The 24011-nt window shown below is 41.2% G+C and overlaps 1 long non-coding RNA gene across 1 annotated transcript in view; it reads left to right on the top strand.

Moving 5' to 3' along the window:
• The window catches only part of LOC129711453 (uncharacterized), a 36313-nt gene extending 35226 nt beyond the window's left edge, over positions 1 to 1087 (top strand). Inside the window, exon 3 of the long non-coding RNA XR_008725851.1 lies at positions 816 to 1087. This is a non-coding gene — a long non-coding RNA (uncharacterized LOC129711453). The remainder of the gene's footprint in view (positions 1 to 815) is intronic.
• Positions 1088 to 24011: the final 22924 nt, after the last annotated feature.

Genomic DNA, 24011 nt, shown 5'->3' with positions numbered 1-24011 from the left:
GAAATTGCAGTTTGTTTTGGTATGTATTTTGGCTCTCATAGCACCAGATTTACTGGGAATTCCACAATATTTGGGAATTATTCCAGAAGGGTTTTGTCATTATTTTCTATTTTAATCACATTCTGGTCGACTGTGAAAAATAATTTTCAAATAAAACATAGATCACAGGAGAATACAGCACAGGATTAAGCCTTCGGCCCACAATGTCTGTGTTGAACATGAAACCAAAATAAGCCAGTCTCATCTGCTTGCATACGGTCCATATCCCTCTATTCCTTACATATCTATGTACCCATCTAAAAGCCTCTTAAATGCCAGTATCGTATCTGTCTCCACCACCAGCCCTAACACTGTGCTCTAGGCATCCACGCACCCTGTGTAAAACAATTGCTTCAGATATATCTCCTTAAACTTTGCACCTCTCACCCTAGTATTGTTAGTTAACATACCCACATGACCCCACTAAGTTATCTCTGCTTCATTTCACTTGCATATAAAAGAACACAATAAAATACAAGTTAGCCTGCAATTTAACGTGCAGGAAGAAACTGCAGATGCTGCCTCCCAATCTGCCACAGGACATAATGATAAAGTGAAGGGACAGAAAGACTTTGTCTCAGACATGAGCAGTGCATCAAGCCCAACCCCATTCATTTGAATAAATTATTGGGGTAGAAGGAAAAGTTAAGCAAATACAGGTCGCATTTGAATCAAGTTATTTATTTTAACTAACTACATTATAAAGTATAAATGCATTTTCAAATCAATTTATTTCTGACGTTTTAATTAACCAAAATTGTATAAATGTATTTCAGCTATTTGTAAATGTCTCAGATGGAAAGAGTTAAAGCGCAAGCCATTTATGTGGGACTAAGGTAGGGGCCTCAGGAACCATCGCCAAAGGTAGAGTTTCAATCTGCGAATTGCACCACTTCATGAGATAGCCGCATACTTAATTAAATGCTCCAAAACAATCTTAAATTTTCCATCACCAAATGAGCCAAATAATTTGACCAAAACATGCCAATTCAACATCTGATACCTTCCTAAAAATTTCCCTAACAACTTCCAAATATATATATCTCTTTAAACCAAGGGTTGGCAACCTGCAGCCCCTGGGCCGAATGCAGTCCATAACCCAAAATCATCCGGCCTGCAGGTGGATGTTTTTTCCTCTAATCATTCGACCCGCCGAGCTCTGGCTGTACCACGTCCTGCGCAAAGCCACCGGCACGGCCGCACACCTTCTGTGAACACGTTTAAGAAAGAAGTGCAGATGCTGGAGAAATCGAACGTAGACAAAATGCTGGAGAAACTCAGCGGGTGAGACATGCAAGGATTGCATGAGGCTGCCTCACTCGCTGAGTTTCTCCTGCATTTTTGTCTACCTTCTGTGAACACGTGATTTGATGCCTGCCATCCGGGGCGGGAATCATGTGTACACATGATAGATGTGGCCAGCCATCCGCTCACAGACATGCGTCCTGGCCCCATGCAGAACAAGGTTGCCGACCCCTGCTTTAAACATTCTTATAAATTGTCTTTCCACAATGATGACAAATTACAGAGTAAAAGTAATTTCAAATTCCATAAAATTCCCCCAAAATATCCATTTAAATCTCCAGTAAACCATCAACTAGCGGTTTAATACTCTGTAAAATATTATCTTCTATACATTGCATTCCTATGCTCTCTGATTTACAATACAATGTGTCTCCAAAAATATTACATTAAGAACTTGAACTAGCTTGCTAAAAAAAATCAACAAGAGCTCCAAAAATATCCATTGAAATATTTAATACAAATTTCATAAATCTTCTTACAAAACCACTTCTATAATTAATTTGTTTAAATATTATCCCCCAAAATTTGGTTGTTTACCATAAGAGAGTAGTTTGAACACTTTTCAACATGTTCCCTTAGGAAACCTCCAATAAACTAATAAAGGTAGACAAAAATGCTGGAGAATCTCAGTGGGCGAGGCAGCATCTATGGAGAGAAGACATAGGCAACGTTTCGGGTTGAGACCCTTCTTCAGACCCAATAAACCAGAGTGAGCCAGAGTGAGCACCACCGGAAATTGGATGAGCAGCACCTCATATTCCGCTTGGGCAATCTGCACCCCAGCGGCTTGAACATTGACTTCTCCAATTTCCGGTAGCCCTTGTTGTCTCCTCCCCTTCTCAGCTCTCCCTCAGCCCTCTGGCTCCTCCTCTTCCTTTCTTCTTCCTGCCCCCCCCCCCCACACCCTACATTGCCTATTCCCTTCGCTCCATAGATGCTGCCTCACCAGCTGAATTACTCCAGCACTTTTGTCTACCTTAAATTAACTATTTATACATTTCACAAGTATACCTTCAATAATCTAATGTTCAATAAAACCTCCAATGTACCCTCAAATAATACTAGTATTTCTATCATTAGACAAAAGACAATAGACAATAGGTGCAGGAGTAGGCCATTCGGCCCTTCAAGCCAACACCGCCATTCAATGTGATCATTGCTGATCATCCCCAATCAGCACCCCGCTCCTGCCTTCTCACCATATCCCCTGACTCTGCTATTTTTAAGACCCCTACCTAGCTCTCTCTTGAAAGTATCCAGAGAACCGGCCCCCACCGCCCTCTGAGGCAGAGAATTCCACAGACTCGCAATTCTCTGTGAGAAAAAAGTCTTTTCCTCATCTCCATTCTAAATGGCTTACTCCTTATTCTTAAACTGTGGCCCCTGATTCTGGACTTCCACAACATCGGGAACATGTTTCCTGCCTCTAGCATGTCCAAACCCTTCGTAATCATTTATGTTTCAATAAGATGCCATCTCATCCTTCTAAACTCCAGAGTGTACAAGCCCAGCTGCTCCATTCTCTCAACATACGACAGTCCCGCCATCACAGGAATTAACCTTGTAAACCTATGCTGCACTCCCTCAATAGCAAGAATGTCCTTCCTCAAATTAGGGGACCAAAACTGCACACAATACTCCAGGTGTGGTCTCACTAGGGCTCTGTACAACTGCAGAAGGACTTCTTTGCCCCTATACTCAACTCATCTTGATATAAAGGCCAACATGCCATTTGCTTTCTTAACTGCCTGCTGTACCTGCATGCTTACTTTTATTGACTGATGAACAAGGACCCCCTCCACCCCAGATCTTCCCCTTGTATTTCCCCTTTTCCCAACTTGATGCCATTTAGATAATAATCTGCCTTCCTATTTCTGCTACCAAAGTGGATAACCTCATATTTATCTACATTAAACTGCATCTGCCATGTATCTGCCCACTCACTCAACCTGTCCAAGTCACCCTGCATTCTCATAGCATCCTCCTCACCGTTCACACTGCCACCCAGCTTTGTGTCATCTGCAAAGTATCATATCTCCACTGATAAATTTCCTTAGGAACTTCAGTAAAATCTGCAATTCACCCTTCAATAAACTTTCCTATATATTTCAACAAGCTGTAATAATTTTGCTTATAAAGTTTTCAATAAACCCTTGAGTGGAGCCTCCAATAAACTTTCAAATAAGAGTCCTTTATAAACTCTATTTTTAGTATTATTTAGAATTATTTTCTAAATCCATCTTCTTTCCTATATAGTCTTACCTTCAGTATTGACAAACATTCCGATACACTCAGTGATATTTCAATCCAATTTCCATTGAACACCATATCACAGACAATAGTTTCTCCAACAACTTAAAAGTGAAGTTTCCATCATGGAGTGTAGCATAGTGAATTACAGCATTGCAACCTATGCAGAAATCACTCAGACTCGTTTAGGGAAATGCCTAATCAAATTTTACAGAGTGAACCATACCAACATAAACAGCTTTATGCTATTAAGTTTTTATGCCATGCATTTTTGGCATTGCTAAACCCATTGTGCATGCTCATAAAATTGCCGCAATTTCTATTTACCATTTGATACATTCTGTCAGGATATTTAAATGTATTTGGCACCTCTCTACAGCAGAACGTTCTCATCAATGCCTTATAAATTACTTCTGTTTTGCATTAATTCACAAGCTTACATATTAACAAAAGTAACAATAAACAAGTTAGCCTTTCACTTGAAGGTAATGTTTCAGTACAACCATCTTCACTCATTTGGGTTTTCAAATTCACACTTTCATTTAATAGGGTTGCACTGTACTCGTCAGACATTTTTACAATAAAAACAACCCAGCAAAAGCCTTTCTAACTTTCATCACTTTAAATAAATATAAAAGAATAATACCAACAGGCCAGGTAACCAAGCACAGCAGATTCGGATAATAAAAGCTATATGTCATGTGCAATAACAACAGAAATTAAGCTGGTTACTCATCAGACATTCCTTATCTCTGCACATCAATGGTTTACCAACATTAATTTTGTGTATGCTACAGTAAAGATCTAAATAAATGCATTTGGAGAAGTTTTACTCTTCATCCCTTTTAAGGAGCTAACAGTAAAATAGTAAGATTAAACGAGAACTTACCAGTTTGAAGTTTGATCTGTATTTTACGAGGAGTTACGATGAGGGATTACGTGAAGAACCCGCTCAGCACGCATGCACGGCATATTCAAAGCAGCGGTGTGGAATCACAGATAGACAAAGAGTAGGAGTAAACGGGTCCTTTTCACAATGGCAGGCAGTGACTAGTGGGGTAACGCAAGGCTCAGTGCTGGGACCCCAGCTATTTACAATATATATTAATGATCTGGATGAGGGAATTGAAGGCAATATCTCCAAGTTTGCGGATGACACTAAGCTGGGGGGCAATGTTAGCTGTGAGGAGGATGCTAGGAGACTGCAAGGTGACTTGGATAGGCTGGGTGAGTGGGCAAATGTTTGGCAGATGCAGTATAATGTGGATAAATGTGAGGTTATCCATTTTGGTGGCAAAAACGGGAAAGCAGACTATTATCTAAATGGTGGCCGATTGGGAAAGGGGGAGATGCAGCGAGACCTGGGTGTCATGGTACACCAGTCATTGAAGGTAGGCTTGCAGGTGCAGCAGGCAGTAAAGAAAGCGAATGGTATGTTGGCTTTCATAGCAAAAGGATTTGAGTATAGGAGCAGGGAGGTTCTACTGCAGTTGTACAGGGTCTTGGTGAGACCACACCTGGAGTATTGCGTACAGTTTTATTCTGAGGAAGGACATTATTGCCATAGAGGAAGTGCAGAGAAGGTTCACCAGACTGATTCCTGGGATGTCAGGACTGTCTTATGAAGAAAGACTGGATAGACTTGATTTATACTCTCTAGAATTTAGGAGATTGAGAGGGGATCTTATAGAAACTTACAAAATTCTTAAGGGGTTGGACAGGCTAGATGCAGGAAGATTGTTCCCGATGTTGGGGAAGTCCAGGACAAGGGGTCACAGCTTAAGGATAAGGGGGAAATCCTTTAAAACCGAGATGAGGAGAACTTTTTTTCACACAGAGAGTGGTGAATATCTGGAACTCTCTGCCACAGAGGGTAGTTGAGGCCAGTTCATTAGCTATATTTAAGAGGGAGTTAGATGTGGCCCTTGTGGCCAAGGGGATTAGAGGGTATGGAGAGAAGGCAGGTACGGGATACTGAGTTGGATGATCAGCCATGATCATATTGAATGGCGGTGCAGACTCGAAGGGCCGAATGGCCTACTCCTGCACCTAATTTCTATGTTTCTATGTTTCTATGTTTCTATGACACAGTTATTGAAGTAAACATAGTAAAGACAAGGAGACATCAGTTTATCAGTTTGATCCATATTATTGAGGGTGGGAGCGGAGGGCACGTAATCCCTCATTGTAACTCTTCGTAAAATACAGATCAAAGTTCAAACTGGTAAGTTCTCGTTTAATTTTACTATTTAACTTCGGAGTCACATGAGTGATTCCGTGAAGACTTCAAAGCTCTGTGATTTCAAACCGTGTAACAGTTACTTCACGCCCTGCTGAAGTCCTTGCGGGAGGAAGTGTGTTATCGTAATCAACCAATGAATCTGTTTGTAGAAAAACACAATGGTATTGTTTAACAATAACAATAAATAATTAAATTGCTCCCCTGGGCTTAAATTAAATATTTGCAGTCTGTAAATCTTTCCTGCAAATAAAACAGGTTTTGCCAACGGCTTATTATAAAATTTCTGAACGATCTTTCCCCCCACCATCCTGCTGTAGCCAGGATGTGGTCTATAGGCACGTCCATTCTTTTAGCCGTCGACGTGGATGCTGCCGTGGTGGAATAAAACCTGAACATGTTAGTGTTTATCCCAGCAGTTTTTAGCACCTGCTTGAGCCATCTCGCAATGGTTTGGGTCGTCACACGACCATAAGGTTTTTTTATGACTGAACCACAAGGCTTTTCATCTCCCTCGAATATTTTGGTTGTGTCTATGTAGGATAGTAGGTGTCATGGCACATAACCGTGGTTCTGGCGGATAAGACTGTAATTCCACGTCTGGATTAGGTGTTCCTGGTCTGCTCTGTTTGATCAGTCTCTGTATAACGACAGAGATCTGGTCTGGAGCTGTGAGCATGCTGTCCAGTCGCAATAGGTGTAGTGACTGGACCCTCTGTGCAGATACAAGTGCCATCAACATGAGTGTTTTGAGCATAGATTTGTTCCAGGTTGAGGGATCTGGCTGGTGGCCATCCCCTGAGGTATGTCAGGACCACACTGACATCCCATGTATGGGTGTACCTTAGTCTAGGGGGTTAGAGTTGTAAATACCCTTCATTAGTTTGACCACCAGCGTGTGGGACCCCATGGCCTGTTGTCCTGGAGCTGGTTTTAAACAGACAGACAGGGCACTTCTAGCTGTATTGATGGCTTTGTAGCTGCGTCCTTCATCGTGGTGAAGGTTCGCCAGGAATTCCAGTACGTTGGTAACTGTAGCGGTTGAGTAGGTGGTCCCTGTATCCAAGCAATACTTCTCCCATTTTTTGATGCTGGACAAGTGCTGTTTTTTAGTGGATGTTCGGAGCGATGTTGACCTGGTGTCGATGGTTTGTTATGATAATCCCAGCCCCAGAAATGGTTTGTGCAGAATCTGCAACCCAGGAGTTTGATTTTTTCATGGCACGGGTGGCTTGTGCCCGACACTAGGTGTTAATAACTGTGGGTCACTGGGGAATACCATCGGAGCTTCAACAACCATGTGATGGAGTATTGGGAACCATGGCTGTGTAGGCCAGTCGGGTACTATCAAAATACCTGAAGCAGAGACCATTTGTATTGTGCGTAGTCCCCGACTGTTGAGGCAGAAGGGAGGAAATGCATAGAAGAAGAATTTCCCCCAATCCAGCGCAAACGCATCTACCGCTGCTGCCTCAGGGTCTGGTTCCCAAGCGACATACATTGGTACCTGGTGATTTAGCCTTGATACAAATAAATCGATATCTGGCGAGCCATATTGCTGGATAACTTTTGCGAAATTCTTTTTGGGGGTTTTAACATCCATTCGATGTTGTCATTAAATTTACGTGACCTGGTGTCTGCCACTGTATTTAGCTTACCTGGCAGGTAAGTTGCTGATAGCCAAATATGTCTTTGAACACACCATTGCTAAATTGTGTTGACCAACTTGTCGCATGATACCGATTTTATGCCGCCCATATGGTTAATGTAGGCCACCACCATAGTATTATCTATTTGTAACCGTACATGCAAGTGATGCATATTTGTGCATATGCTTTTAAACCATAAAAGTGACACAACATCTCTAGATAATTAATGCCCAGTGTAAGTGGTAATGATGACTCTGGGTTTGTCCATCAACTACTTGTGCTGGATATAGAGTTAGTTTCTCCGCAGCCTTGAGCACTGACATCTGTTTGAATAACTGGCGTAGCGTTAGTGATGATAATAGGCTGAAACTATGCCAAACAATTTTTGCCCACCATTGTAGTTCTGATTTTGCTTCAGTGGGTAACTTCATGGTACGATCATAATGACCTGTATGTCGTTTTTGGTGCAAAGGTCCGAATTATGTAGCCGGAAATGCTGCTACCATTATCCCAATTACTCTGTTACTTGTCGAGTAGTTGGTAGTTTGTTGACCATTAAATTGTTGCATGATTGTGCCAATTCAACTATTTTGTCTCTTGGCAAAGTTACAGTCACGTAGACTGAATTAATTGTGAAGCCCAAGTAGTACATGATAGTGGATGGCTTCAACTTAGATTTATCTGGATGTAAGACAATCCCAGGGTTTCGAATAACTGTTTGGTAGCTGATACAGCTAACATAGTGAATTCCATGGTCTTGCCTACCATTTAAGATATCATCATGATATGCCATGACAATATGTTTTTGTCTTCTGAATATTGCCAGAGCTGGTTTTAGTGTCTTGGTGAACAATCTTGGGCCCATGTGAACCCATTGGGTAACGCTTTAAACTGCTATAGCTGCCCCATCCAGGTAAGTTTCAAGTATCTGCGATGATCCTTGCAAATGGTACTAAATAGTAAACATCTTTAAGATGAATGCTTGCCATGAAGTATCCTTTGGAATTTAGTTGTTTGGCAGTAACAACCGGTTCCATTTTGAAATGTATATACTTAACAAACATATTTAGTGAGGTTAAGTCAATGATGATGCAACATCCACCATCTTTTTTGGGTTTAGTGAATATATTTGATACGAATTGCAAGGGTTCAGGTTTTCCCATGATACCCTTTGTAATTAGTCTCACCAGTTTAGCTTGTCCCTCTCGTTTCTTTAACGGAGAGAGGAAAAATACCCTCTGGGGTGAATGTTGACCTGGTGGCAATTTTACAAGTATGAATTGTATTTGTATCCACTAATGCCATTGAGTATATACTGATCACTCGTGATAGACTCCCATGTGTTAGTATTACTCTATATACTGGTAGGAACTAGACCCACCTACCTCCATGGTTATGGGTATTCTTCTGTTTCCTGCTGGTCCAACGAGTGTTGCACGTCGTCTGACGTGGCGGTGATGTTGGGGGGTGGCACATTTTCCATGGGGTCCGCTCTGGGCCCTGGTCTAAAGATGACTTTCGGTGATAGATGCGGACCCCGAGCTTTCATCAGTCCCATATGGTACACGTCGACTGATGGACGCGATGGGGTGCTGCTGCGTAGGAATTATTGTTTTTGGTTTGCTCGTCCCGGCCCTGCCCTCATGAGACCGAAAGTTTTGTAAAACCTCTTTCATGTCCTTCATATGCTTTGAGAGGTTTTTGCCAAAGAGCAGTGGGTCTGCCTCAGTGGCTGGGGTTTTGCACAACCCCGCAAATGTAGGATTTTTATGGCAGGTCTTATGATTTGATTACAAAGGTTGTGGTCATCTCCGTATTTGTACACGGAACGAGGAAAACGAAGACGTCAGGCTTTTAACGGCCTCCTGCACGTGGGACGTCAGGCTTTTAACGGCTCCCTCCTGCCTCCATACCTAGCAGCTCTTCCTGTTCCTGCACCCCTTGCATACTCCCGAGATCTTCAGCCATTGTCCCCTGTTCTTGACCAGCCCAGTCCTGGTCACCAAAGCTACCCTCGGGTAAGGAGGAAGCAATGGACAGTGCACAAGGCACTGTGGAGGGAGTACCTGAACTCCCCCTGCGAGAGCGTCCCTCACGAAGCGCGTCTCGCTGGAGCTCCTGCTCCTGGAGCCGCTCCATGCGGCTCAGGCGGCTGTCTCCCCTCCCCGTGCGGGTGGAGAGACGTCCCCGTCCGACAAGCCGGAGCCACTGGCCGGACGCCTCTTCTGTGGCTTTACTTCCAGCCCGCTGCTCAGGCGCTAGCGGGCTGGGCTCGGCACGGTGTCGGGATAGCGGAGCGCCCGGTAAGCGGTCCTACCGCCTTGTTGCTGCCCCCCCCAGATGGAACGCTCCTCCGTGGAGTCGAGCGGGGGACAGGTTTGTTCTAGAGCCTTTCTTCTCTGCCTGAAAGCAGAAGGCTCCCTGTGAAAGAAAAACCCGACCTCAGCTTACCTGACGGTCCGTTCTTTCAGCTCCGTAGCGGGAGCGCCTGACTCCGGCTGCGCCGCTGTTGCTCAGCTGAACGTAATGCCGCGCATGCGTGCTGAGCGGGTTCTTCACGGAATCACTCACGTGACTCCGATGTAAAATTATACATTACTTTAATTGGAGCAAAAGATGTGCAATTGATGTAACTAAGGCAACAGATTTTAAGACATTTAAGGTGAAGATTCGGAATGAAACTCAAGGCAAGATGGCGAAAAGTACTTTCAATGGAAGAAGAAAAATTTTACCCAATGATGGAACAATTATTTGAAAAAAAATCTAATTTTGCAGCTTTGGTGTCACAGGTAGATAAGGTGGTCAAGAAGGCCTTTGGCACATTGGCCTTCATCAGTCAAGGTATTAAGTATAGATGTTCGGATGTTATCATACAGCTGCATAAGGACTGGTGTGGCCACTGTTGGAGTACTGTGTTCACTTTTGGTCACCCTGCTATAGGGAAGATGTTAAGCTGGAAAGAGTGCAGATATTTATGAGGATGTTGACAAGCCTGAGCTTTAGGGTGAGGCTGGGTCAGCTAAGACTCCATTCTTTGGAGCATAGGAAGAGATGATCTCATAAAAGCATATAAATTCATGAGGTGAATAGATAAGATAATTTTACTCAGGGTATGGGAATCAAGATCTAGATGACATATTTAAGGTGAGAGGGGAAAGATTTAGCAGGAATCCGAGGGCAACGTTTTCACACAGAGAGTGGCCGTTATATGTAATGAGCTGACAGAGGAGGTAGTTGAGACAGGTAGTATAACAACATTGAAAATACTTTTGGACAGGTACATGAATAGGAAATATTTAGAAAGATATGGGCCAGACGCAGGCAGATGGGACTAGTGTAGATGGGGCTCCTTGGTGGCATGGGCAAGCTGGACCGTAGGACCTTTTTCTGTGCTGTATGACACTATGACTCTACAAGTCTGATACATGTGACGGAGACAATATTCAAAGATGAACCACTTATCCAAAATTATGATGATAACAAAAATCATTAAATAACTACCTAGAAAAATAAATTAGGTTGGAGTTTGTTAGAGTAGCTAAAATATAAAAAATAACCATTAAATACAATATAAAAGTGGAAGTAAACCATTAAATTTCTATTATTCTTAATTGCTTATATTTGAACTTTAAAATGTCCACATAATTCTGATGTTACCACAGACAGGAACTGTAAATCAGTAGAACTTGTTCCATTGTGACAGGTATAACTTATTACATGTTTTATGTGGATGGTAACTCTGCAATTTACAAAGGCAACATTGATCCTTCCAAGTGGCTAAATATTGCCTTGCTCGGGCAAAGGTAAAAGGAGTTGAAGAAACAACATGAACTGGACTGATCAGTCGGAAGCTCAGATATTTTCAGCAAAACTGGCTTGCTCTGCAGGAATGTGGGCCTGGATATTTCAATCTGACAGCACTTTAGTCCTCCAGGACATATACATTCATTTTTAAATTTTACATGCGGTAAATATGAGCCTCGGACATAAATGAATACTAAGCCAAGAAATAAGACATTATTAAAAGTGGTCAATTAATGCGTAATGGATGGCACAGTGCTACAGCTGGACGAGCTGCTGCTGCACTAGGTGGAGACACAAGTTCGATCCTGACCTTGGGGACTGTCTGTATGGAGTTTGCACTTTCTCCCTGTGACTGCATGGGTTTCCTCTGGGTGCTTTGGTTTTATCACCCAAATCCCAAATATAGGTTGTTGGTTAATTGGCCTCTGTAAATTGGCCCTTGTATGTCACGTGTGGATGTGAAAGTGAGATAACGTAGAGCTAGTGTGAACACGTCAATGGTTGGCGTGGACGTAATGGGCCAAAGAGTCTGTTTCTATGCTGAATCTTTGCATTCAATCCAATGCTCAAAGTTGAGCATTTTAAGGATGGGCTTAAAGAAGTGCAGGACGTTAATGGAAGCATACTGATCTTATTCAGTGGGTGCATTTTCAGTCTGACAAAGACTTGTTGTTATATGGCATCTTTCACTATAGCCGAAACATTTTACAGTCAGAATCACCAATTTTATGTAGAAATGCAACAGCAGAGTGATAATGAATAATCCATTTTCAAGAAAGTTGGGTCAAATATAACTAATGACAATCAGGAGAAACTCTAGTGATCTTCCTCAAAATAGCACCAAGGAATTTATTTCATAAAATTCCCTGAAAGGAAATGCAGGACACCTTCTGAAAGAAGGATCTGTAGTGGGGACAAAGCCACCACATTCCTGTACTGGAATATACCCTGTATTTATGCAATGGAACATGAACATGCAATGGAACATCTTTCCAGCTAAAGGGCAAGTTTGCTGCTAACAACATACACAACAGCAAAAATAATTTTAGTTTCCATAAAGGGTTAGAATCAGAGCAATGGTGAATTGGTATGTGGGTTCTACAGCTGAAATAAGTCAAAGAGATGGAGAGAAGCAGGACCATCAAGTAATTAAAGACATGGATGACAAATTCTGAACGGTGGCAGAGAGTTACAGGAAACAATGTAGACCAGCAAAGAGAGCAGTCATTAGGAAACAGGACTTGGTGTGGGAAATTAAAAGGGCACATGTTGTAGTTACCAGGGGCGGAAAACCTGGGGGGGGGGGGGGGGGCAGAAGGGACACGTCCCCTCCATGTTTTGGGAGGTGGGGGACATCCCCCCCAAGTTTTTGTAATCCGGATTTTAAAACCCGATGAAATCTCCACTTTCCGCGAGACAGTGGGGGTGGGACTGATGATCGAGGGCACAGATTGGACGAGAGAGACGTTGGTCAGCAGGCAATGGGGGCCGCACTTGATTCAGTGTGATGATTGGAGGAGGGAGGGAGGAGTATGGGGGAGGTGGGACTGAGGATAGAGTGTGGTGATTGGAGAAGGGAGACGTGGCACAGACCTGCGCCTCATCCACAGCCAGGATCGATCCCGGCTGGGTCTCCGGCGCTGTCCTGTCCCCTCACGTGTCCCCCCCCCCCCCCCCCCCCCCCATGGGTGGCCAGAGAGGTCAGCAGGAAAGATCCTCTGCTATAGGATCTTTGGTCGGGAATCAGACGGGCCAGCGCAGAGAAACAGCGCTAAACGCAGCTCACCTCTGTCTGTCCCGCCAGGTGAGCTTATAACCCTTCCTGGACGCGGAAAATATGGCCAGTGCGGAGAAGCAGCGCTGGTATCCTGCCAGTCCAGACAGGGCTGTAGTTAACCCGGTGAGACAGGCAGAGTTGAGCTGCATTTAGCGCTGGATTGAGCCTCCGAAGCCTCGTGTGCGTGTGTGTGTGTGTGTGCGTGTGAGTGTGCGCATGCACGCGTGGCCGCCAAAAAATTGTGTCCACCGTCCCCTCCATGTTTTGATAGCGAGTTCCGCTCTTGTTAGTTACTGTACTAAAACTAGCAGCAGGTGGAGAATGGGATGCCATTCAGGAGAGGATTGTAAGTTCAAATTGAACTTGCAGTTTCAGTTCGTATTGGTGGAAATGTGTCAGACTTAATAACAATCAGCACGGGAGCACCTCAAGGCTGTGTGCTCAGCCCCCTGCTGTACTCACTCTATACTCATGACTGCATAGCCAGTCATAGTGCGAACTCCATCATCAAGTTCGCTGACAACACCACTGTTGTGGGACGTATCACTGATGGGGATAAGTCCGAGTATAGAAGAGAGGTCGAGCAACTGTCCATATGGTGCCAGCACCATAACCTGGCCCTCAACACCAGCAAAACCAAGGAACTGATTGTGGACTTTGGGAGGAGTAGGATAGGGACCCACAGTCCCGTTTATATCAACGGGTCGATGGTTGAAAGGGTCAAGAGCTTCAAATTCCTGGGCGTGCACATATCTGAAGATCTTACCTGGTCCGAGAACACTGATGCAATTATCAAGAAAGCACATCAGCGCCTCTACTTCCTGAGAAGATTACGAAGAGTTTGTTTGTCAAGGAGGACTCTCTCTAACTTCTACAGGTGCACAGTAGAGAGCATGCTGACCGGTTACATCGTGACTTGGTTCGGCAACTTGAGCGCCCTGGAGAGGAAGAGACTACAAAAAGTAGTAAACACTGCCCAGTCCATCATCGGCTCTGACCTTCCTTCCATCGAAGGGATTTATCGAAGTCACTGCCTCAAAAAGGCTGGCAGTATCATCAAAGACCCACACCACCCTGGCCACACACTCACCTCCCTGCTACCTTCAGGTAGAAGGTACAGGAGCCTGAAGACTGCAACAACCAGGTTCAGGAATAGCTCCTTCCCCACAGCCAACAGGCTATTAAACCTGGCTCGGCCAAAACTCTGAACATTAATAACCCATTATCCAGTTATTTGCACTTCATCAGTTTATTTATTCATGTGTTTTGTAGTCAATGCCTACCATGTTGTGTTGTGCTGAAGCAAAGCAAGAATTTAATTGTCCTATCAGGGACACATGACAATAAACTCACTTGAACTTGAACTAGAACTTGAGATTTGAACTTGGAAGAGCAAGTTCAAATTTGATAATGAGGATTGTAGTGGAAGGTGGCTAAGGTAAGAGCAAATGTTTGTTATATTATGGCAGTGGATTTGTGATTCAGATAATAAGGGTTGTAATTATAGCTTAGTGGAAACTGGAATGGTGGAACTGCAAAAATACTGGCTCAGATGAGGGCAATGGGCACACAACAGAATGGAGTCAGTTGCATATTAACAGTATCTGAAGTAAGATCTAAAGGCAACACCTTAATTCTTCTCATTGTTCAAATGAAGTGAATTACAATCCCATTCATCCATGACACGACATCAAGCAAGCAGTCTGACATAATAGAGACAATCACTGAAGGGGGAGGGTGAGATGAACATAGATTTTGTGAGCCTACTTCTGGAACTTGAATCAAAACTGGAAGATTATGTTATTACACGGCTGTATGCAGCCGATTAAGAGAGAGAAACTCAAAATAGATCTTTGAAGGATTATGGAGCCTGTCTGCTTCAACAGAAAAGGAAAACATCCGATTGCTAAATGCACTTGGCTTCCAGTAGTACAGCTTGCTGTTAAGCACCTTCCATTTACATCTTGACCCCTTTTCCATTTCAGAAATATCAAAGGTTGAGCTTTGTTATATATCAGAAATCTACTCTATCATATTGCCAAATTGTTCTTGATATGCAACGTTTGAGAGCTGGAGATGGACCATAGTTATTGGATTCTGTATGTGCTAACCATGACTGGTTGGAAAAGGTGATAACAGAGAGACTGAATCAAACAACGGATATTAGTGAGAAGACATTGGAGGAGCATGACAAGGTTGAGCAAATGCCATTGTGAGGCCGTGGATAAGGAGAAATAAAGTCCAATATCCACCTTGCAAGTATATATTGTTTAGCTTGTTGCTAAGGATTATTTTTATACTTAAGGATGGATGAATACTTGAATGATAAAATTTCATTTTTGTTGTTGCAGAAAAAGTGGCGATCAATTAGTTGTCAACATGGAGTTGAAAAACATTTCTTGAGGGAATGAAGGTTAGAGATTGGAGCTTGCAAAGAAGTGGGGAAATAAGGAAAGCAGTTTTATGGAGATGCTTTGGAAGAGCTTGATTTTGAGAGTGTGATCATTTTGAGTGATTAGGAACTCCAGAGTAGACACATGCATTGCTAAATATAAAAACACCAAAGGAGTGTTGCTCAGCAGCCTTTTTCCAATGGAATCATAAGAATCAGTACTCTAACAACAAATTCAGCATTTATGAACCATTCTTGCTTTAAAAAAATCTGGAAATTATATATTTTACTCACATTCCATGAAATTGGACACTTAACGGTCTGCTGAATAATAATTACAGCATAATAACCTGTCAGACCCTAAGGAATAATTTTATATATGTGGATTGACATTCCCTTAACTAAATATATCAAAAATCAATTAATTCTAAAATCAGAAAAAATATTTAATATATATTTAATATGGTTTATATAGGATATTTAGAGACGTTTCTTCCTTAGTCTCATGTGTATGGGCCAATTATTTTTCCTCCCTTTATAAACTGTTTAATGTACGAGTTAAAAATCATGTTTCTTTTTATTCTTAGATTGCTAACTGACAATTGGGTTGAATGCAATTGGCTTGGTTGCTGTTTGATGAAACCGTTGTTCAGCATGCTGGATATCATTTACTGTTGATGCCTGATATTAACTGATTATGAATAATACTGTGCCATGCCATGAGAGATTGTGAAATCAATTCATTCAGCTTACTCCACAATCAGTGATAAGTGCTACCAATTCACATTTGACCTCAAAACCTAAGTTATAGTTTTCTACTTCATGATTGCAATAAAGCAAATGTCCACTCCGACTATTTGTGTAACTGTTTTATCTTCAAATTTGCAGACAACACCACTTTTGTTGGCTGAATCATGGGTGGGCAATGAATTGGTGTACATAAGTGAAATAAAAAATACAGTTGGGTAATGTGGTAACAATACCTTCTCTCTCAATATCAACAAAATCAAGGAACCTTTTGTTGACTTCAGAAAGGAGAAGTTGATAGACCACATGCCAATTCTCTTTACTGGGTCGATGTAGAGATCAGCTTCAAATTCATATGTGTTAACATCTCGGATGGTCTGTCCTGGGCCCACCATTTACATGTAATCAAAAAGAATGTATGCCAATTCCTCTACTTTCTCGGCAGCTTGAAGAAATGAAGCATGTCAATGACATGTTTGTCTCCAACAAACTTTGACAAATGCACTGTAGGAAGCATCCTGACTGGCTACAACATGGCCTGGTTTGGCAATTCCAATGCACCAGGAATACAAGAGGCTGCATGAAGTGGTGGTCTCTGCTCGGTTCATTACAATCAAAGCTGTCCCTACCAATGAAAGCACCTGATGTGGTGCTGCTTCAAAAAGGCGACATCTATCTTCAAGGATTTTCACGATCCAGGTCATGCCTTTTTCACACTGCGACCATTAAGCAGGAGATATGGAAGATTGAAGTCTCACACCCAACTATCAGGTTCTTGAACGGATCTGTACAACCCACATTCTCAGTAATAGGACACCATGGTCCACCTCGTGCATTACCATTGACTTGTTTCCTACTTGTCTATTTGCATAAATTTTTGATATTTTCCACACTTTTTTTTCTTTTCACTGTCTTGTGTCTTTATGTGCTTTATGTCTTTTGTGTAAGTCTATGTGCCTGTGATGTTGCTGGAAACAGAATCGCATTGTATCTGTATCTCACCATATCTACGCGCATGGCAATAAACTCAGCTTGACTTGACTTTAGCAGTTTAAAAAGAGGTAAACATATTTATAATTAATTTTGCCACAATATAAATGCTGTAGTCAATATTTAGTGAATCATAATGTAAGATTAATTGAGGGAATCAAAATTAATTTACTGAATATCCTGAAAATCTTTATTAATGACAACAAACTGAAAAACACCACTATACACAGGTATGATAACCTTTATAAATTTGTATTTTGTAGATCAAAATCCTCAAGGATGCTTGTCTAAGCTATATATAATTTTTCAACTTTATTGTCACAAGAAATAAAAAATAGATGGCAATTGGCAATCACAGACAAGGACTTGTTTTATACAACAAGTTATATACATAAACTACAAACAAACAACATAAACAAGAAACAATCAAATGGAAGTTAAAACTGAAAGGTTTTCTGTGATGCCTTCTTTATTTTTTAATTTCCTGAATGCACTAATCTTAATTAAAAAAAACTATGTTTAGTTTTGTCCTGTCCCAGCATTATTCAGTGCAGGCTATTTCAATTGACAGGTTCTATTTAAAACACACTGAACCTCTTATTCCTATTCTAGTTGAGTCCAACTAATTAATATGAGATATTTTGAAGAACAGACAGAATTATTGTGTTGAAAACATGCTCCTGCAAAACTTCCACAGTTTGGAACTATAAACTGTGCAGTGGTGCTGTGAAAGATGACAGATTACTTCATATACCATGCAAGCAAGTCCAGACAATAGCTTAAGCCATGACTGATTGCTTTGCTGTAGCCTACTTTATGTTAAACGCATTCTAGCTGTTCAATTTCACAACTGTAATTTTGCTTCTCTGCATCATTCAGTCCTCAGTGGAATAACAGGGTTCCGTTGGTAATGATTTCTTTTCTATTGTATAGTTTTCTGCATAATCAGGTTGGTAGAGGTTTGGATGACACTACCATCTGTCAAGTTCATTTGCTGTGTAAAATACAAGAAATAAAAACTGCACAACTTGAGGCTATCTGTTTCCCAGGCACAGTAAGCAAACCGTCACCTTCTCTCAACTCCACAGCTCCAATAATGGAATTATTGCTTTTTTTTTTAAATGTCCCTTTTTGACTGGCTAACCAAGTTTGATTTAACCAAAATCTTTGCCCAAAAGAGTACTTATTACAGGATTTTATGATGAAGACTGAATCAGCAGGTGACACAACGTTGATATTGATAATATCAACATGTTTCCTGTTCCATTAATGATAAGAGTGCAGTCGACAATCATAGAATTTTCTCCAGTGTTTCTTTTTCAGTCGAGTTCCATTTCTGTGTTCAATCTATTTACACATTATCACTGGCTAATATACTTGTTGGCTACTCTCATTTCCTGGACAAAAGAAATTGAGCCATATTTGCTGAGCCCCACGACTGAGCATCTCAGTTTATTAAAGTTTATTGGCCATGTACACACTTCAGAATTTAGGGTCAATCACTTCTTTAGCTGGAACACTGAATTAAAATGCTGCATTTTGCTGTGGGTCCTGTAGACTCCAGCTGAGCTACAGGTAGCAAAAGTCTCCTCCAATTAGACAAAATCATCACTCACAGTCAATAACTGTGCTAAAGGCAGCTTTCAAATCTGCGAGGGATTCACATTTAATGTACTGATTTCGGTTGTCTGAGCCAACTTCACTGTGTACTGAAACCAAAGCAATTTAGTTCTTGCCTACGGGCCTTTTGGCAGTTCGTCTAGTGCTGAGTGCTGTAAGGACTGTGATACAATTTAATCTCAGACATCTGTGCTCAGGCATGGCTGTTCCTTAACAGTCAGAGCAAGTGAAGTCTAGGGAAAAGTAGAATGTGAAGAAATAGTCCTTATCACTTTCACCCAAATAGAGTTCTAAATAGAAAGATGACACATATATGGGAATTGGATCCACAATACATGTTCAGTTCAGTGTCGGCATGATACAGTTTTGGATCTGGGTAGCTCACAGCATGACTTACATAATAAAGTACACAGAGCAATAACCAGAAGGGCAGTTCAGATAAGAGTTAGATATCACATCCACCTCCTGTAAAGAATTCTAAGCATGCACATCAAACATAACTGATTCCCTCTACAAAACTGACTAAACATGAACAAAATCCTGATAACCTGATCGTAAAACTTATTTCAACTGCACTGGTGTAGGTACTCGGGTCCTAAACCTTGTTTGTGTGCAATTGACTGTACAAATCCAATTGTCACAACCAAATGTCAATGTGCATTGATATACATAAATTATTTTTATTCGCAGAACAATTTTACCCAGGGGAATATCCACACAAAGACATGTTATGCAATTTTACATGGTTATATAATAAAATAAGTTTATGCAAATATAATTACATCTTTTAAAAAATAACCCATACTTATTTTGATTATGTGCTAGTGTACTAGGGGCTAGGGGCTAGTGGAGTCAAGGGATATGGGGAGAAGGCAGGCACGGGTTATTGATAGGGGACGATCAGCCATGATCACAATGAATGGCGATGCTGGCTCGAAGGGCCGAATGGTCTCCTCCTGCACCTATTTTCTATGTTTCTTTGAGTCAGATTTAAACTCTAATCTATGTTACATACAGGTAAATGCATTTATTTGTCCATTGAAATATGTTGCATTTGGGAGAATACCAGACAAAATTGTGGATAGGAAATATGTCTGAACAAATTCATATATGCATTATGTCTGGAATAAAAAATGCCTCTAGCACAATGTTAACCTGTAATTAACTACAGTGCTGTTTTTCCACCTACTAAACAAATATGGAGTTTTATTGATTGCTGTTTCAATGAATTAAAAGCACATAAAAGGGAGTCAATCTAATAAAAATGTTGCTGTATCTATTTGAGAAGTTCAATCGGTGTATTAATGACACAAAGGAAAAAAACTTCAAAGAAAACAACACCTCAGATTAACTGACAAAGTACTAAGAGCTTTACAGCAAACAGAAATGTCAGTCAACAATTAAACATATTTGTAAAGTCTAGAGATTGTGTATTATGTCCTAAGGCCTTTCACTACCCCGATTCCTTTAGGCAGACGTAATTCAGAAAGTTCAGTACTGTGACTTAATCACTATAATTGTACAATAGCAATTGGTACAGACAGTTAACCTCATCTCCCCGCCCCTTTAAACACATGTTCTCAGTAATCTTCCAGTGCCCTTTGGGCTGAAACATATACTTACAAAGACTTAGGAGCTAGTTAGCTCTTGCTTTAGTTTTACAGTTCTCCATGTTAATTTTCCAACATTTGTAAATTATAAATTTTCAACATCCGTAACCTATATCCAACCAATTAATTAAATCTATGCCTATATTTCAGTGCAATGGCCATGTTGTGCAGCTGATGTACCATTATCATATAATTTGCATATGGATTATTTTTTAATAAATGTTACACAGGAAAAATAATGACCTAGACTGGCAAATGGAGGGTTGGAATCATGAAGGAAGAGATTTATGTTGGGTTTAAACATCAACACCAATTGAGATGAGTGGCTTGCTTTTTTGATGCAATTTTTATTTTATATTGTAATAGAAAGCTAGCAGAATAAAATGTGTGAAGTTTTGTTTTATTTTAAGTAAAGGGAATGTACCAGCATGGAGCTTTATTTCGTAGGAATTGAGTTTTGCTGTATTGAAAGTAAGGTCGCTCAGAATATCAAAATGTCATCTTAGAACATTTTTTTCTGTTGAAAAAATGCCTAGATTTTATTAAATTTGTAAAGTTATTTTCTCAGATATCTTGTTACATAGCGGGAACAGCTAATAATTTGGAACAGTTAGTAAAGGTGCATTTTCGACACCAATTTTAGAAGAGAAGGGGCCTATGTTTCAGAAGGCAGAGATGGAATGGTGGAGAAAATCGTTTGTGTTTGTGGAATAGAAGGAACAGGTAACCGGAACTAATCTGGTATTACAGGAACTGCAGGTGCCTACAGCGCTACACAACAGAAGACGTGGCTCAGGTAGGGTGGGGCAAGGCTGTGCAGGTATTTCAGCATAACTAGTTCCTGGAATATGACAGCTCCTTCAGGATGAAACAGGCAATTAATGCAATACCACAATGCAAGGCAGAGTGAATCACTGCATGCAGAAAGCTTCAGGGTGTTCGGAAATCCAAGCAAACTAAATGAAGCCATAAGAAACCAAGCACCAGTCAAGGAATATAATTTTGACAACAGGATGAAAATAGCAGTTGAAATTGGTTATCTTTCTTGGAGAAACATACAAAAGTTTGTTATTAAGCAAATGTAGGGAATAAAATGCAATTTGGTCTCATACAGGTGTCCAACGTGATCAAGTAGAACTTGACAAAACAGCTCATAACATTAAAGGAATAGAAGACTGAGGTTAGACACAAAAAGCTGGAGTCACTCAGCGGGACAGGCAGCAGACAGGCTGGAGAGAAGGAATGGGTGACGTTTCAGGTTGAGACCCTTCTTCAAATTTGTTAGGGAAAAGGGAAACGAGAGATATGGACAGTGATGTGGAGATATAAAGAACAATGAATGAAAGATGTGCAAAAAAGTAACGATGATAAAGGAAACAGGCCATTGTTAGCTGTTTGTCGGGTAAAAGCTAGTGTGACGGTGGGGGAGGGATAGAGAAAGAGGGAATGCCAGGGCTACCTGAAATGAGAGGAATCAATATTCATACCACTGGGCTGTAAGCTGCCCAAGCAAAATATGAGATGCGCTTCCACCAATTTATATTTAGCCTCACTGAGGTAATGGCTCTGGCCACAGCTGATAAGGAAGGTATTGATTTTACTGATGCTTGCCCCTATCGGTCGGGGCATTGATTATAAAAGTCAGAAAATCATGTTGCAGCTTTAATATTTTTGGTTTGGTCACGTTTGGAGTATTGTGTGTAATTCTAGTCATTATGCCATTGGAAGGATGTGGACACTTTGAAGAGGGTGTAGAAGAGTTTCACCAGGATGTTGCTTGGAGTTTTAGATATAAAGAGAGGTTGGGCTTGGATTGTTTTTGCTGGATCATCAGAGGTTGTGGGGTTACCTGACAAAAGTATATAAAATTATAAGACACATAATTAAAGTAGGTAATCATCCTTTTTCCCCAGAGCGGAAAGATCAAATACTAGAGGGCATAGCTGTAAAGGCAAGTGAGAGCACATTTAAAGATTTTTTTTTACACAGAGAGTGGTGGGAGCCTGGAACACCTTGTCTGGGGAAGTGGTGAATGCAGATATGATAGCAACGTTTAAGAGATATTAAGACAGACACATGGACAGGCAGGGAATGGGGAGATATGGATTACATGCAGGCAGAGGTGCAGATTAATTTTGTCGGCATCATGGCCGGCATCGATGTTGTGAGCCAAAGAGCCCGTTCCTGTGCTGTCCTGTTCTTTTCGCTTGTGAGGAGAAACTTTTCTTTGGTTCAAAATTATAAAAAGACAGTCCAAGGGTGCATTGACAGCCTTGGGACTGATGGTGGGAGTAGAGAGATAAAACCCGGTGCCATGGACAAACACATGGAAGTAAGCTCCATGCTTCCAGATGATATTGCTAAGGACAGCATGTGATGAATGATGAGTATGGAAATGAGCGTGAGAATAGCAGCACAGAGACAGAAGAATCCGGGGGAAGAAAGTGATGGTGATTTTCAACTTCATTGCTTGGATTGTGACCAACATTTTTCAAGGCATTGTGGAATGGGTTTTTTTTCCCCCCATTGAAATCAATAGCAATTCAAATCAGACAAATTCCATATCAAATGAATGTTACGCACCGTGGGTATGCCACCACTCATGAAAAGCAACTGTTTGGGTCAGATTTGGGTTGAATAATAGGAAAGCAGTGCCACCAAGATGGTCTCTGGACTAACATTTTTCAAGAGGGCTGGATAAAACAAGGATAAAACCAAGTAATGACGGTGTTATCAGGAGCAAAAATATCAGATTGGACATGTTTGGAAATTAAATCTAAAGTGGTTAACAGGAAACGGAGAGAAAACATACCAAAGTCCTTTTGTGGTTGGCAAGATTTGGTATTGCCACAGGGTTTGGTATTGGGTCAGCAATTTTGTTTTACTCGTAAATGGATACGTAAATCACAGAGATTAAATCAAAGAAGTGGTTGCTAAAGTTGCTGTTGACACCGAAGAATGCAAATTGTGAAGAGGACATTAGGAGAATATAGAAGTTAAGTCAATGAGCAAAGATCTGGCAAATGGGATATAATGTGGAGGAAATTTGGTTTTCCACTTTGACAGTAAAAAGAAACACATTTGCAAAATGGTAAGGAGTTGCAGAGATTTAAACTGCAGAAGGACCTGGGTGATCCAGTGCATGGCAAAAGGCAATGTACACCGCAAGTAATTAGGAAATCTAACTTAAAATTGTCTATTGTGAGAAGAATTTAATGCAGAAGTGGGAAAGTAGTGCTTCATTTATATGGAGCATAGTTGAGACCACATCTGGAATTATACATACAGTATTGGCTGCTTATTTAAGGAATAATGTCAGTGTGCTTGAAACAGCTTTCAGAAGGTTTACTAGGTGGGTCAGCTTTGGGAAAATCTTTAACCTTGATAGCATGGACACACAAGAATTGTTCATATCATTTTGACACTGTGAACTGCATCAAGCAACATGGAGAAAGCCCTGTGGATAAATGCCTGAAGTTGCACTGCACCTCCTCTTGACCACACCAGATCAGCATTAACATTATCCCTACAACTACTCATGAGGAGCGGTGGCAGGTATGTCTTACAGGCATAGACAGTGGAGTCAGCA

The sequence above is a fragment of the Leucoraja erinacea genome, chromosome 2, assembly GCF_028641065.1.
Source record: "Leucoraja erinacea ecotype New England chromosome 2, Leri_hhj_1, whole genome shotgun sequence".
In the NCBI taxonomy this organism is placed as follows: Eukaryota; Metazoa; Chordata; class Chondrichthyes; order Rajiformes; family Rajidae; genus Leucoraja; species Leucoraja erinaceus.
Note: the sequence above shows the minus strand (reverse complement) of the source record. Positions and strands in the feature narration are given on the sequence as shown.